The 14,507-nt window shown below is 48.0% G+C and overlaps 1 protein-coding gene across 1 annotated transcript in view; it reads right to left on the bottom strand.

Annotated features, from left to right (window-relative positions):
- LOC138491423 (G protein-coupled receptor kinase 5-like) overlaps positions 1 to 14,507 on the bottom strand; it is a 901,946-nt gene that overhangs the window by 684,172 nt on the left and 203,267 nt on the right. The gene's annotated exons all lie outside the window — the stretch shown is intronic.

Genomic DNA, 14,507 nt, shown 5'->3' with positions numbered 1-14,507 from the left:
TACTGTGACCACAGGTTCCAAGGACCAAATTGCCTGAACTGGGCTTCGAGTCATAAAAAAAATGTCTAACAGATAACGTGGTTATGTTTCATTGTTTGACAAAGGGATGATTTGTATATGCCATGAGGCAAATTTGACATTCTACAAAAAAAAGAAACCACTTACAAATAGCTTCCTAATTGAAATGTTCTGCCATATCAAGGAGTGTTAGGCAGTAATGTATCTGCAGGCCTCAGTAGGACCGCGGGTGCACCTTATTTTGCTGGATCACTGGGGAGGTGAAGAATTTGTCTCCAGCCTCACAGGGGACTGGAATGGCCAGCACAGCACAGGACATAGATATCCAAACCTTTTTTTGCTGAACCTCCCTTGAGTACAAATATTGTTGCCAGCCCTCAAAAAGACAGAACTGGTTATATTATTGATTAAAACAAGTGACTGTTCCCTCTCTTAAAAGGGCCTCACACCCCCCCTCACACTCGCCGTCCCCAGTTTGGGGGCAATCGCCACAGTTTGAAGACCTTGCAGAAAGAGTTCACACCTGGAAGCAGTGTAGCCTCAATGGACATGCTCTGTATTAGCTGGTACACATGTGGCAGCTGCTGCATGCAGGCCCCCACACGGGCAAGCCCTGGACAATAGCATAAACTGCCCATGCCTTGATTGATGGTAGGGGTTGGAGGAGTTAGATGTGTGTAGGTATGTCGATGGTGTGAGGGGGAGAACAGGCGGTTGGATGTGGCAAGGGGGAGGGAGGTGTGCTCAGTCTGTGAGGTGTTAGGGAGAGATGAGTGGTAGTGAGAGAGCAGACGTGGGTGAGAAATGTGGGGTTGGTAGAGTGCCACAGGTGGAATTGGTTGGCTGGTAAGAGATAGAAGAGACATGGTGAGGCAGTGTAAGATGATTAGGAGGATACAGTAATAGGCAGGTAAGAAGTGGAATTCTGTGGTAGGGATGTGGAGGAATAGGATGGATGTGTCAAGGGACTGGGGGAGAGGTGATGGGCGATGGGGTGTGTAGATGGCATGCGGTTGGGCATTAGGTGGGAAAAGGTGGTGGTGGTGGGGCATAGTGGTGGGGATGCAAGGAGGGGGGGCAGGTAGCATGCGCAAGGACTAGGTGGGAATTAACGTGGTAGTGGGTGGTGGAGTAGGTGGATGGACAGGAGTTTGGGGGGGGGAGGTTGGTGGAGGACATGGGATTTGTGGATGTGACATATGGAATGTAAGGCCTAGTGTGGATTATAAGTATTTTTGGTACAGAAGGGAATATGGGATTGAATAGGGTGGGGTAGTGGCGATCGGTGATGCTAAATGGCAGCGTGGTTGAGAGAAGTGATGAGAGGCTCTGGGTGGTTGGAGATTGAGAGCTGGTGTTTGGTAGGGTTGGGGATGTGGGGTCTTTATGGCGGATGCGAGAGGGACTGAGAGGGATAAGGTGATGGTTGGAGGGATTGGTTGGTAGCAGGAGATAATGCAGTGGTAGACTGATCAGTTGAGAGCAGGGAAGGAGGTAGGCGATTGGTTAAGTTGTGAGATGTAATAGGTGGATGAAGAGATGGCACGGAAGGAGTGGGAGTCAGCTGGGCAATTAGCAGAACAAGGATTTGTGGATGGGCTAGAGATGTGGATGAGTGGTAGGGTAGCACTAAGGGTGGAAAAGTGAGTAGAATATTGGGTGGCTAGTGGAGAGGTGGCAGATGGAGCATGAAAGGAACAGGAGAGTGGTAGAGGTAAGTCAGGTGTAGGGGATATGGGTGGCATTGGCAAGACCTTGTTGGCCCTTCCAGATGTCTGAGAAACATGAGGACCCTAGGGCGGTAGAGTGCCGGGCAGTGAGTAGACACTACAACTGATATAGTAGTAACCTTGTATTTTTGCATGAGCATTTATTTGGGGAATTTAGGGGTTTATGGTGGGGGAATAGGGGCGTTCCATACTATAAAGCTGCTCTGTGAATGATGAGGCTTTGGAGATTTCAGAATCCAAGGGTGGTCCTCTATGATAAACCGATTCAGTCCTTTATGTCACTCTGGAATTGTTCAACATGGAGTATGACCCGCAGCAGTACTCCAAGGGGACTTTGCTTATACATGCATGTGGCAGACATGTACTCCGCGTTGTACAGTGAGGAACATAAAAATGAATCAGCATAGCACGAAGTGAAACACAATCGAAAGTGGTACAAAGCACACGAGTATACACACAACACTGCATACGCTATAAGAGAAAGAATACTGTCCCAGTTCTGAAGATCTCACATGCATGCCCGTCCCCTTGGAGCTCGAATCACTGCAAGACCTTGACCACCATCGCCTCCTCATACTTGGCTGAAAAAGCTCATGGCCTCCTGAGACCAGAGAAGCTCGGAGAGCCAACCCAAAAACCGGAACAGTAAGTAAGCGAGCACCTGGTATGCCCCCAGAACAGCAGTCTATCACATCAGACTGACCACCACTCTGTAGCTTCAGAAAGAAGATGGCTACCATGCAAGGATTTGCGCTGCCCACTGGCAAAGCGCTCTTTTGGCGCCCGGTCGTCTTCTGCAATTTTTTTCCAGATTCCATGTTTTTAGGGGAAACCCTCTGGTGCGCCCCCCTGCAAGTGGCCATAGAATTACACATAGAATTACCGTATTATGGTACCGTCTGGGCTGGCGATTGGTTTCAACTTGACCATGTTATCAATACTTGCCTTTCGGAATGAGTTATCTTTCTAAACGTATATAACTCTAGGGTGGAATAACAGTTTTTAAAAGTTCACTAGTTTTCAAAATAGTGATTTCAAATAATCATTATCGTGGCGGAAAAGAACTTTTTTACTGGGGGATCCCACCGCGTGCAGGGGGGCGGTGGGGGTTTAGTCACCCCCATAAACATTTGCCTCCCAGCCCCACGAACACCTAGAAAATAGACGAATTTCTTATAATGTTGTCAAGAAAGTTAAAAATTGACACACCTTTTAAACCCCCACAAAAATGCACATCAATATTTCCTGTAACCTGCAACACTGACAAGGGATTTCAGAGCACTCAGACCCTCAAGTGGGCTTTTGGGGAAGTGTTTCGCCTCTCCGCCTAGCCAACACGGTGGACCCCGACGAACTCCCTGCAGCATTAGAAAATAAATGTAAAGTGCACACGGATTCACCAGGATTGGGGGGCTGGATCCCGGATCTGGGAAGATTCGGCCCAATGGCAGCACTGGTCATTATCAAAAAACACTATTGTCAAGATCCTAGGCTGGATCTATGCGCTCTTAGTTGCCACGTTCTGTTCCACCATGAGCACAGAACGCTAGCACTCCTGAGTGCACACAGCACCCCTGGGGGTTCCCGAGTACTAGGTCAACCTGACCAAACCTCCGTTCGACGGCTGAGCCCTCCATCTTTGAGGCCGGAATGCATTTTTGGAGACGTTATACCAACCGCACAATGCAACTTGAACCTCCCTCTGTATGTAATTGTCTGCAATGTCATATTCTGTACTCTCCTCGCAACTAAGTAAGCCTACTGTAACAGCGCCACGATGCCCAAGGGCTGCTGTGCGCTATATCAATGTAAATAAATAAATAAAATACTGTGGCCTTGAGATAATTGATGCTGGAATGCGATACCACCAGGAAGGAGTTACCAGATGCCTCTCACTTACCAGAGACTCATCGCCCAATACTTAGCTTCCCTTTTGCAAAACACAAGCATTTTACAATTTCAGACCAGTTGGTTCCACTGAAGCGAACAAAGACTAAAAATACACAGAAGGCATCAGAAGTTCAACAGAAAGCCAAGCTGCTACTAGAACAAGGTTTTACCACATACCACTCACCACGCAGCGGGCACGCCGTACTTTCACCACCCCAGCGCAAAAGGACACAGTTCACCATTGCCTTCGTTTTTTCCTGGTACTAGAACAAGGTGCCTTCTTCAGCATGGTGAATTCTTAATCATTGAACCAAGGCCCGCGTAAACAGCTAAAACCCTTGCTGTGAGGTTACTGTTTTTTCTACACAGAAAGTGTGGTTGCTCAATTTTACATGGCACAGCAACTGTACAGGGGTTCTCTGCCTTATTAACCCCCGCCTCAACTCCGCTCTCTCCAGTGGCGTCGCCAGGAATCAAATTTAGGAGGGGCACAGAGGGGGCCAAAGACAAAAGTAGAGGGGCACAGACAAAGGTAAGGGGAGAACATGGTCACTGCTCGTCTTAGGTGGGGGAGCACAGGATTTCCCGGGGGGGGCTGGCCCCCCCAGCCCTCCAGCCCCCCACCTAGCGACGCCATTGGCTCTCTCCCCGGCAAAGGTTCGACCTCGGTAGGTCTCCAGTCTTGTCTTATATGTTCTGTCTGTCGTCTTCATGTACGAGCTCCGATGCCTGCGGGCTCAGGCGCGTTACAAACAAATAAACGACATTTTAAAAAATAATGTCCCTTTGATGCTGGGTCTGTCGCACAGTGCAGTAAGGAATCCACACAGGGTTCTGTGTTTGGCGTCATAGTCACAGGTTCCTATTACAGGAGGTCCACTCAGCCCTTCGTCCTTCTGGAATCGATAAAATGAGGACCGTTGGGTAAGAAGAATCTCATTGGTTACCTGTTCACAGTGCCAAGAGAGCCCCCTTTTGGGGGCGACGGCTGCTGCAGATACACATGTTAAGCTATGTTACAAAAAGAGGACAACGCCTCTCTGTGGACCAAATCAGGCCAGGATAGAGGTAAGGGTGGATGGGTGTAGGAGGGGCCTAGTGAAAGCCGTTTTCCAATTGGGAATACATTTTGGAATTGTGACTCAAGAGACTAAAATAACTGATAGGGCATGGTCATTGGCGTTCCAATCATTGAAGGGCGACCTGATGAAATGAACTTGCCGAGTTACTTTCATCCGGTCCCCCGACAAAGAGTTTAATTCATGTTTAACTTCAATGAATGGATCGACGAAATATAGAGGCGTAATAACCAATGTAAAAAAGCAAAGTGACCTTCACTTGGAAGGCCAATGACCATCCAACATACGCCAGATGGTCCAATACCCTGGGATATCTACTGATCCACAGCCAGCCTCTTTAAATGTATGTGTCCCATTTCATGGAAAGTTTGTGTGTGCAATCGATCATTATATAACAATTCATAACTGATACGGCAACTCAGTAATGTATTGCCAGAGGCGAGTTTCTGATGCATTTTAACTCTGGAAATGTTGCCTCCCAGAGCCCTCTGCACTCCTTTCTCACAACCCCGCACCCGAACCTACATTTTTAGCTGCAAAGAAGCTCAGCCTTGTGTTGCCTTCTGATGGTTGTGTTGTGAGTGAGCATGGGGTGAATTGTATATCGGCTATGGCAATTAAGATTCATTTGGGGAATGTCGATTTTATTTAGTAGTTTACGCTGGGTGAGTTCCAGGCTCAAAACGCACGTGGCACCAGATGGAGGAAACCAGCGGTGAGTCTGGCACGCTGGCAAAGGGGTGAGAGAAGTGTATTCTGGTATGCATTTATCTAGAGATTTCATGTATGGAAGTATATAAAAGCACTTTTCAGTACAGTGTAGTAGCTGGGTTATGTTATCTCAGTTAGGTGGTTATCTCAGTGGCATTTATGCAGTCAGTGTATGATGTATAGTTACCATGGTTAGGCTCACACAGTCCTTTAATGCCCCTGTAACAGCATTGGCCAGCCCACTCCACTGGAACCTTTCTAGTCACTGTGGCAGCTGGAGGTTGGCGTTTGGCGTTGACGGCTGTGGGAGGCCACTGAAACTCCCACTGCTTACCATCTTTCTCTGGAGTGGTCACTTCACTGGCAACGAGGGAGCGCAGGCCCCCCCAGAGCACAACGGACCAGCGTGGTGTTCGGTGCAGCACTCAGTGAGGTGGTCGTTTTCTGAGGAGGATGTGATTGCAGGCATTGGGGTCTTGCAGGACCTGCAGTGTCTCTGCAACTTCTGGACAGCAAAGGACTCGGTGCTCATGAGTGAGAGGGTGCTGGACTAGGGTGTGTAGGCAACAGAGGACACAGTGCGAGATGTGCAGGAAAGGGCCACAGCGGTACAAGAACCTCACTTCTAGCGTTGTTAGTGAGGCGGCAGAGGCAAATGGGGTCCTGAAGAAAGCTGCTGGCGGGGCTCCGTGAGCTGGTGCAGGAAGCTCTTCACGTACCTCAAGTCTACGCCTCGCCAAGGCCTGCGCCGCATGCACGGGGACGGCGTGCAGAAGGTTTCCCTGCATGTGCCAAGGTCCATCAGTGCCCCGTTGCTGTGCCAACTACCCAGCCGGCAGAACTGCCTGGGAGAGAAAAGGGCTGTTCTGCGTGGCCACGTCAACGCGCGCATGATGCTGAAAAAGGAATTTAAAAAAGGGAAATAGGACCTGTATGTACACGAGCAGTGGGCTCCTGTTAAGTCACGTCAACTTCTAGAGTAACATTGGGGTAACACTGAGAAGTTATTCATGCAGCAAAAAGAGGCTAGGTTCTGTGTCAGGGTGTGCACAACTGCATTAAAGAATTAAAGTGAACTTATTGTGACTAGACAGTTTAACGGATATGCAGGCGCCCAACGCAAATCTATCTCAATGTTTTCTACCATTACCCGGTGATCCTCCCCCCGACACCCCCATATACAATATCCTGGGACTTGTGGGTTGTTGTTTTTTTATAAATTATTTTATTATCGAATTAAAACATTCAAGACAAGTATAATCATTACATCACCACACATTGTGCGTTTAACTGCACAATGTTCACCTACATTTTCTCACCACCCTCCCCCACCCACCTCAACCCCTACCCAGGTTGATTCTTTTAAAGTGTACTCTTAAGGGCTGCTGGTGGAGTCACTTGCACAGATGATCAAAGGGAAGCTGCTCTACTAAACTGCATTGGCACTGAAGGCTTATGGGTAGTCGGGCAGCTGCCCGGTGAGGATGTATGGGCAAGCCCGCCTGGGAGTGTGGAGGGAGAGACGGTATCAATTGTGTATGAAATGGCGGTAGAAAAATGGCCCAAATGGTTTGGCAAGAAATCAAATGTGGTACTTGAACATTGCAGCAACATGGGTCATGATGAGATTCTCATCAGCCCATTCTCACCCTTACACCCCCTTCTGTTTCCCTCCTCCTTCACCTCCTCCTCCTCCTCCTCACCCCTCCCTTCTCCCTCTCAGTTCTACTGCTCTACCCTCCCTCTTCCCATCAGTTTAATTGCTCTACTTACTGTTTTGTTGGTCTGATTCGTATTGTAAATTGCTTCTACTGTTATAATGTTATATGTATCCAGTTGTTAAAATTGTACAGCGTTTTGGAGTAAAGCGCTATATAAACATAATAAATACAAATGTATTTAGGGACCAAACCTGGATAGTATAGAACAGCACCATCTTTTTTTTATATGAAACTTAAACTAACCATCTACTCAAAATAGTGTCAGCATGTTTTTGCATTGCAGAAGAAAATAAGATTTAAAAAAAATGCAGTATAGAAAGAATCCGGGGGTGGACGCCCACACGAAAAAGCAGGTGCTAAGCAGTGTGCAAATCTCCATGTGCATCTCAGGTTAGGGGGGAGCAAAGCCCGTGCCTACTGAGCATTGCGAGAGAACCTACGGGAGACCATTTTAAATAGGAGCATAAATTGCTCGGAGGGGACGGCTTAGATTTGCACTTCTGTGCAAACAGGTCACCTCTGGGCAATTCTGTCATTTGCACTGTACTGCAGAGTGCAAAAGGGACGTTTAAAGAGATGACGGATGAGTCTTTACACCTCTCTTTTGCACTCTGCAGTGGAAAAAGTGGAAAAGCTGCCACCAATGTATGTCTTGCAGACAGGGTTTACCAGGATTTCCTATGTAATTCGCCTGCTTTTTGATGGTGTAAACAGCAGGTGGATTACATAGGAAATCATTGGTTGTACATCAGCAAAGACAGGTCATGGTGGCGTAAAGCCAAATTGTTTTTGAAGGTAGAGGGTAAAAGGGAGGCGGAAACGTAACTCCCGTTCCACCCTCACCCTCCGCCTTCAAAAACCATGAAAATTCCCCAGAGCGTGAATGGAGGAGTTAAGACAGGCGTAACACCATTATGCCCGGCTTTTGCACCTTTACTCACACTCTAGGCCAGCGGTATTCAAACTGTGGGTCGCGACCCCCCAGGGGTCCGTGGGTGCATCCCTGGGGGGCCCTGAGAGCTCAGCAAGAAATATAAAAAAAACATTTTTTTTTTTTTTTTTTTAGATTGGAAGAAATGGGCAGGGGTGGCTCACATGGTCGGGTTGAAGCATGAAACTGTCTCGGGCAACAATGAAAAAGTGGCCCGCAGTTGTAAATGGATATTCATTCCTTTAGTCACAGACTGGGCCTCATTACAACTATGGCGGTACGGTAACAACGGTGCTGGTAAGCTACTGGCACCGTTGCTACCGTACTGCCATAGTAAGAGTTGTGCTTGCCAGGTCTGACCTGGCAGGCCGTGCGGCACCCGCGAGCACAGCTCGTCGAATGCACCGGCACCGTTATTAACGGTGCCGGTGCATCCAAGCTCCCCATTCCCATTGAGCCATATGGGGCTCAGATGGGAATGGGGATCTACCGGTACCGGCACCCGCGAAAGGGCAAATATCAGGTCTGCCTAACTCGGCATGACCCGGTAATTGCCCATTCACGGGTGGCGGACCCGGATACAACTCCGGCGACAGCCGTGCCGGTTTTACCGGCACAGCTACCGCCAGGGTTGTAATGAGGCCCACTCTTTCAATAGTACCCAAGGGGATGCTTTGTGTTAAAATGTAAGTAAATTGTGATAAATTCAGCAACAATGGTCAAAATTACTAACTGCATAGTTAAGTAACTCATAAACCTGGTCCACATTGGCCAAAATGGTGGCCCATTTTGACTGGCCTACACTAGCATTTTACATTTTGGTACAGGCATTGCCCTATAGGCCAGTCCGAGCCTGGCGGCTCATCCATAATGGCGAGGGGACGCCCACCCAGTGGCCGCTCACCCATTATGGAGGAGCTAAGGAGCCAGCCCAGTGAAACAGTGAGCACTCCCTCAGCTGCTTTTTTCCAGCAGATGGAGTGCTCCTGGGCTGGCTGAACTGTCAAAGGGAAACACTGTTTCCCTTTGACAGTTCAGTTTAGTTCCCCAGCCGCACATGCTCGCTGAGCCATGCAAGTGCTGGGGTGTTTTGCTTCGCCAGCATTGCATAGCTCATTGGAAATGCTGGCTGGGGCACTGCATGTCTGAATGTCTGAGGGGGAGCTCCTGCACCTCCTCGCACATACGGACAGAGCAGCCTGGAGCAGGGCGTTTCAGCACCCACACGCAGGCCAATGAAGAAGGTATGTTTATGTTCATTGTTTTTATTTAAACATGTGTATGGATGCGTGCATGCTTATGTTATGAGTGAGTGTATGGTGATGGATGCTCGTGTGAATGATAGAGTGATTGCTGTATGAATGTGCAGCGCCTTGCATACACACATAATCATGTTGATTGTGTTAGGCCCAGTGGGGCCCAGGAGACAGGGATGGTATCTTTTTACTGGACATCTATCATAGATGTCCAGTAAAAAATGTCATGCCTACCCCCTGGGCCCCCAGCACCATTTGCAAACTGATTGGTTATTTACCCATTTTTTTGTTAAAAGTATGCTCTACAATGCAACATTTCAACCCATTATTTAACAAAAATTCACAGGGGGAAACTCTGCCCGAACCCCCATTTATTGGTTCTGGCTCCCTCACTATGCTCGGTCGCTTTGGCATTTTTTAGGGAAATAATTATGCCCCTCCACGTAAAAAAATCACCAGCCGCCACTGGCCCTCAGACTGTGTTGGGAACAGGATGGGGGGAACCCAGGGGCTATGGTGGGAGCACAATGGCCGGGAACCATGGGATAGTGGTGGGAGCAGAGTGGGGAGAGCCCAGGATGTGTGAGGGGGTGGGGAGAGACCAGGGACTGGGTAAGAGTGGGATGAGGGAGCCCAGCGACTGTGATGGGAGCAGGTGACGGCGGCAATACATACTGTCCATTTGGCATTTCTGGGGGGGTCCCGACCTGCCCAAATTTTGCTCAGGGGGGCCCTGGCCAAAAAAGTTTGAAGACCACTGCTCTAGGCCCAGGTCCCAGTGTCCCTCGAAGGGAAAAAACTGCAGCCATGATTGAGTACAAGTGTTAAAATGGATGATTGCGGAGTCGTCTCTTTCACTATAGTGTTATTTTGCTCAAATATAACTTGAAGCTCATCACCCAGCATATATGCCTTTAAATTCTTACAACCCGCCTTGATAAAGACCCCTGCTGGGTCGAAACACGTGTCAGCACTCTATATGTTAATAAACGAGCACTCAAAATCCCATGCGTTGCCAAGACTTTTCTCGCTCAATGTACATGTTCTCCAGGTGGATCAAACAGGGCAATGCTTTCCCCGTTCTTTGCGGAATAAACGGATCACACGCAGTGACTGGACTTGAAAAGCAAACCAATACTTTTGAGTGAAACAATGGTTAAGATTATAGCTTAGAGTGCTAAGCACTTGTTGCTGTGATCCGTGTTCTCGTGCCAGACTGCTGTTCCAAATCCCATCAATGCCGACTCACGGGTATTGGAGAAAGGCAAGCCTAAGTACATAAACGTTGGTGATAGCGACACCCAATATGCTACAACAACAAAAAAAAAGGTAACTGCGCCAGAAAGTGCTAGTTCTAAAAACCAACACAGCATCATTATGCAGCAGGTCCAAAATCATTCATCCAAAAAAAAAAAAAAAAAAATTGCAAAACGGCACTTCTATGTTGGGTTGCCGTCACGTTCCAGCTTTGCACTAAACGACAGATCACCTTACCCCACTGTGCAGCACTGTGCGGGCTTTGGTCAAACGCTTTGCCTGCTCACATTCAGGTGGCATTCTCAGGCCATTGCCTGCTCTCGCTTTTCACGCAAGCTATTCAAGGGGAACGGGTCTCAGACACCGAATAAATGTTACAGAACTGTGTCAACCTTATTTCAGTTCTGCTTATTTTACACAAACGTCGGTTTGCATTTTTTTTTTTAAATTTAAAATGATACCAGCTATCAGCTAGTATGTGTCAAACAATTAATGCAAACAGGTCACATTATTACAGTAAAAAACGAAATGTGTTTTAATAGTCTCACATGAATTAGGGCTCGGGGGTATCCGGTTTCCTTTCCTGCTCAGGCTCTGATGATAAAAAAGCTCGGATAAGCCCGGGTTCTCATCATGCACGCAGGTGCCATGATCCATCTATCAAGTATTTATACAGCGCAGCATGGTAGCATGGCACTTGGTCAAGCAGTGGCGCGGACCCCAATTGCGGAGGAGCTTCGCTTAAGGAATGGTTCTGAGTAAGGCCTTCAGCACTCGTACTTGTGAACTGCAGGCAGAGAAAAACGGTCATTGATGAGCCCGGTGTTCCCGGCTGTGGCGTCATGGTACGTGACTTCTAGTTCCACTTTCTCCACTTGACCACAATGTGTGATCCTGGGCGAATCGCTTTTTTCCTTTGCCTCGGTATCCTTAGCTGCCTAATTTTGTGAAGGTGACAAACCAAATGTGCCCTTTTAGCAATAAGGGGATCCTTGCATTGTATTGGAGTTTCTTTTGCCTTACATTGTAAAGGAGCCGCTTCAAAGAGCGAGTGCTGGGTTGAGGAGGGGAGGGGCGAGAGCAAGGGTGGTGCATTAGAAAGATAATGGCTCACTCATAGGTGCTCTTGAAGTATATCTCACTCCGTAATGACCATTTACAAGCTTAGTTGGGATGTCGGGAGATGGTTGTCACGTAGTCCCCTAGTATCTGTGGGCGTGAGAGCGTGGATGGAGTCTTCTTAAGGTCTCTTCCCAATCTTTTGCGATGCTATGTCTTCCTTAGGCCTAGTGGGAGGTTATTCCGTAGATCCGGTGATTTGGTGGTTTAGTCTCTTTCCTCCGCTGCAGGATTCTTCACTCTTTTGCTGCTTGGGAGCCATTTGTGTAGGACCTCAGTAGTAAAGGAGTAAAAGTTAAACAGGTGATTAAGATGGTTCTATGTTAAAGGCCTTGTTAGTTAGGCAAAGGATCTTGAAGGCAATTCTTTGATCCACCTGGAACCAATTCAAGGATTACTGGCTAGGGGAACTAAAGTCTTGTCTTTTAACCTTACAGATCAGTCTGGCAAAAGGGTCCTGAACAAATTGCAATTTCTCCGTTAGCATGCCATTACACGAATCCTTTTGTGGTAGAATTAGTGCCTCGGCCAATTCCTTTCTTTAGGAATATTCCGTCAAGTGGCTAATGTTTTAATATGAAAAGTTGGGAATAAGGATTTCTGCTGGTTGCCTTAGCTTGGACTGTAAAGGGTGGCTTTGATCAGGGTTCGGAGAATCTTTGCCAAATGGATGGGTTTTAGGAGTGGGCCAAAGGAAAGGTGCTACCAGAAAGATCAGTGATTGCTTAAATTTTATCAATATTAAGAGACAGTTCTCCAACATTCATTAGAAAATAGGACTGATGTGATGTGCGATGAAGTGTAGCAGACTCTGATCAGTGCTTATGTGATTGAAGAGCTGGATAGCACCTATATTACACTGGTAAGGATATTTTATCACATCCAGAATGGATGCCAGGCGCTTCATATAGGTGTTGAAAAGCCATGAGCATAAGGCCGAACCTCGGGAGAGGCCACAGGGTGGTTGGAAAGGTTCGGATAGAAATTGGCCCAGTTTCCCCTGATAGGAGCAGTCTTTTTAGAAGGATTTGAAATATCTAAGTGATCAGCCATCTATGAAGCAGCGTTTTGGAGGCCGTGAAGTGGGATACCATGGTTGACCATGTGAATGCAGCCTACAGGTTGGATAGAATCATGGCTACAGGCTGGTTAGCATCTAGTTGGAGCCCAGGTACATCTACTCTGGCTGACTGCTTGGCCGTGACAGGAGACCAGAATTGAGAGCATCGTACACCTCAATTTACTCCCCCAGAAGAGAGGATCCATTAAAGCAGCCTGCTAAATAAATATATGAACAGGCGTGAGCTACTCTCAAATCAGCGGCAGACCACAGTTCCCCAACAAGAAAATTACAATCCTGATTTTGAAGGTTCTTAGTGGACTAGTGATACTTGCAGCAACTCTTGATGTTGGCAATGCCAACCCAAACTATTAAATTAACAAACCACCCTTAGCAAGGCTTTTGACCCCCAGACGGGGATGTCTATTTCAACTTGAAACACAAACATCACATTGTTTCAGTTCCCTTCCCCGGTCCATTTCATGAGCAGCAACCACATGTCCATTGCGCAACAAACAGGCCTCAAGAGAATCAGGTCAATACACTATAGGATATATGACTGATTTAATCCTCTGGTCCGAGAGAGCCAGAGCGGCCCTTCCACATGGACGCAGGTGACCTACTCCTAGCAGCCCTAATCACTCAGCTCTGTCTCTTGAGTAAGGGTTTTAAGAAAGCTTCTGGGGACGGATTGGGTGGATGGTGCCATGAGGGAATCATCCTACCTAGGTGTTTTGCTAGGCCCAGTCAGTGCCATTCGTGTTGCAATAACACACTGTGCCGCACTATACCCCATTGCTTGGTTTTTTGACACACGTAATTTGGTATACAGGTTGCTGCATGTTCACCCATCTACAACCTCGGATTTGTGGCTCTCTGCTAGACACCAGGATATGCAGGAGGAAACCAAGAATGCTGTATGTGCTTCATGCTCAACATACTTTTATTGTTTTAACAGTAGTTGCTGCCCGGTCAGCTGCAGACTGCCAGGGGTTCCCTTTCCAATAGCAGTTCTGCCGGCAATACTGAATATACTCATCAGCATGCTTGTGCTTTTTTCATCGCCTCATAAGGAGAGGAGTTGCTAGGGCAGCAATCCAGTCGTAGCCAGAGGAGGATGTCTAGCCTGTGATCCCGGAACTGGCTTCGCAAAAGAGTTCCACTTGATCCAATCATCCTGCGGGCAGAGATGCACAAGCCATCAATAAACCAGCTGAGCAGTAGATGGTGCGCAACCAGAGTCTCTTCACGCAGCTCCCATTTCTTCCTTACTGGGATGCCGCGGAAGCGCAGCATCAGTGCACAAGCTAGCAAAGCATGGGCCACTCCAACTTGTTCTCCACTGGTGGATGCTCCAGACTGGCAACTAAGGATGCCTGTAGTGGCTAGCCTGCCCTGAACACAGCAACAAGCTGGGAAAAGCAGCATGGCGAACAAGGAGAGTGCCGCCTTTCATGATCATCTCAGTGACGCGCACACTGAGGCACTTACTCTTCTGATGCGCACCCTCCCATGCTCCACCTCAATGAAGGGCAGGCCCAATGCTAGATCTTTGCCCTTCCGCCGTCAACAAAACAGTGGCGGGGGAATTCACTGCTGCCCTTCCACACTTCCCATGGTGGTCTGCTAACACGACCCAGGCCCTTCAGGATCTAGTTACAGGCACACCAGGGCCACACTCCTCTTGACCTCATATCATGGCATCAGCCCTTCTAGCGGGCGGCTCCGCTAACTC

Source organism: Ambystoma mexicanum, chromosome 10, assembly GCF_040938575.1.
Source record: "Ambystoma mexicanum isolate Mex_15411 chromosome 10, UKY_AmexF1_1, whole genome shotgun sequence".
Lineage (NCBI taxonomy): Eukaryota > Metazoa > Chordata > Amphibia > Caudata > Ambystomatidae > Ambystoma > Ambystoma mexicanum.
This window is presented reverse-complemented; position numbering and strand designations above follow the sequence as displayed.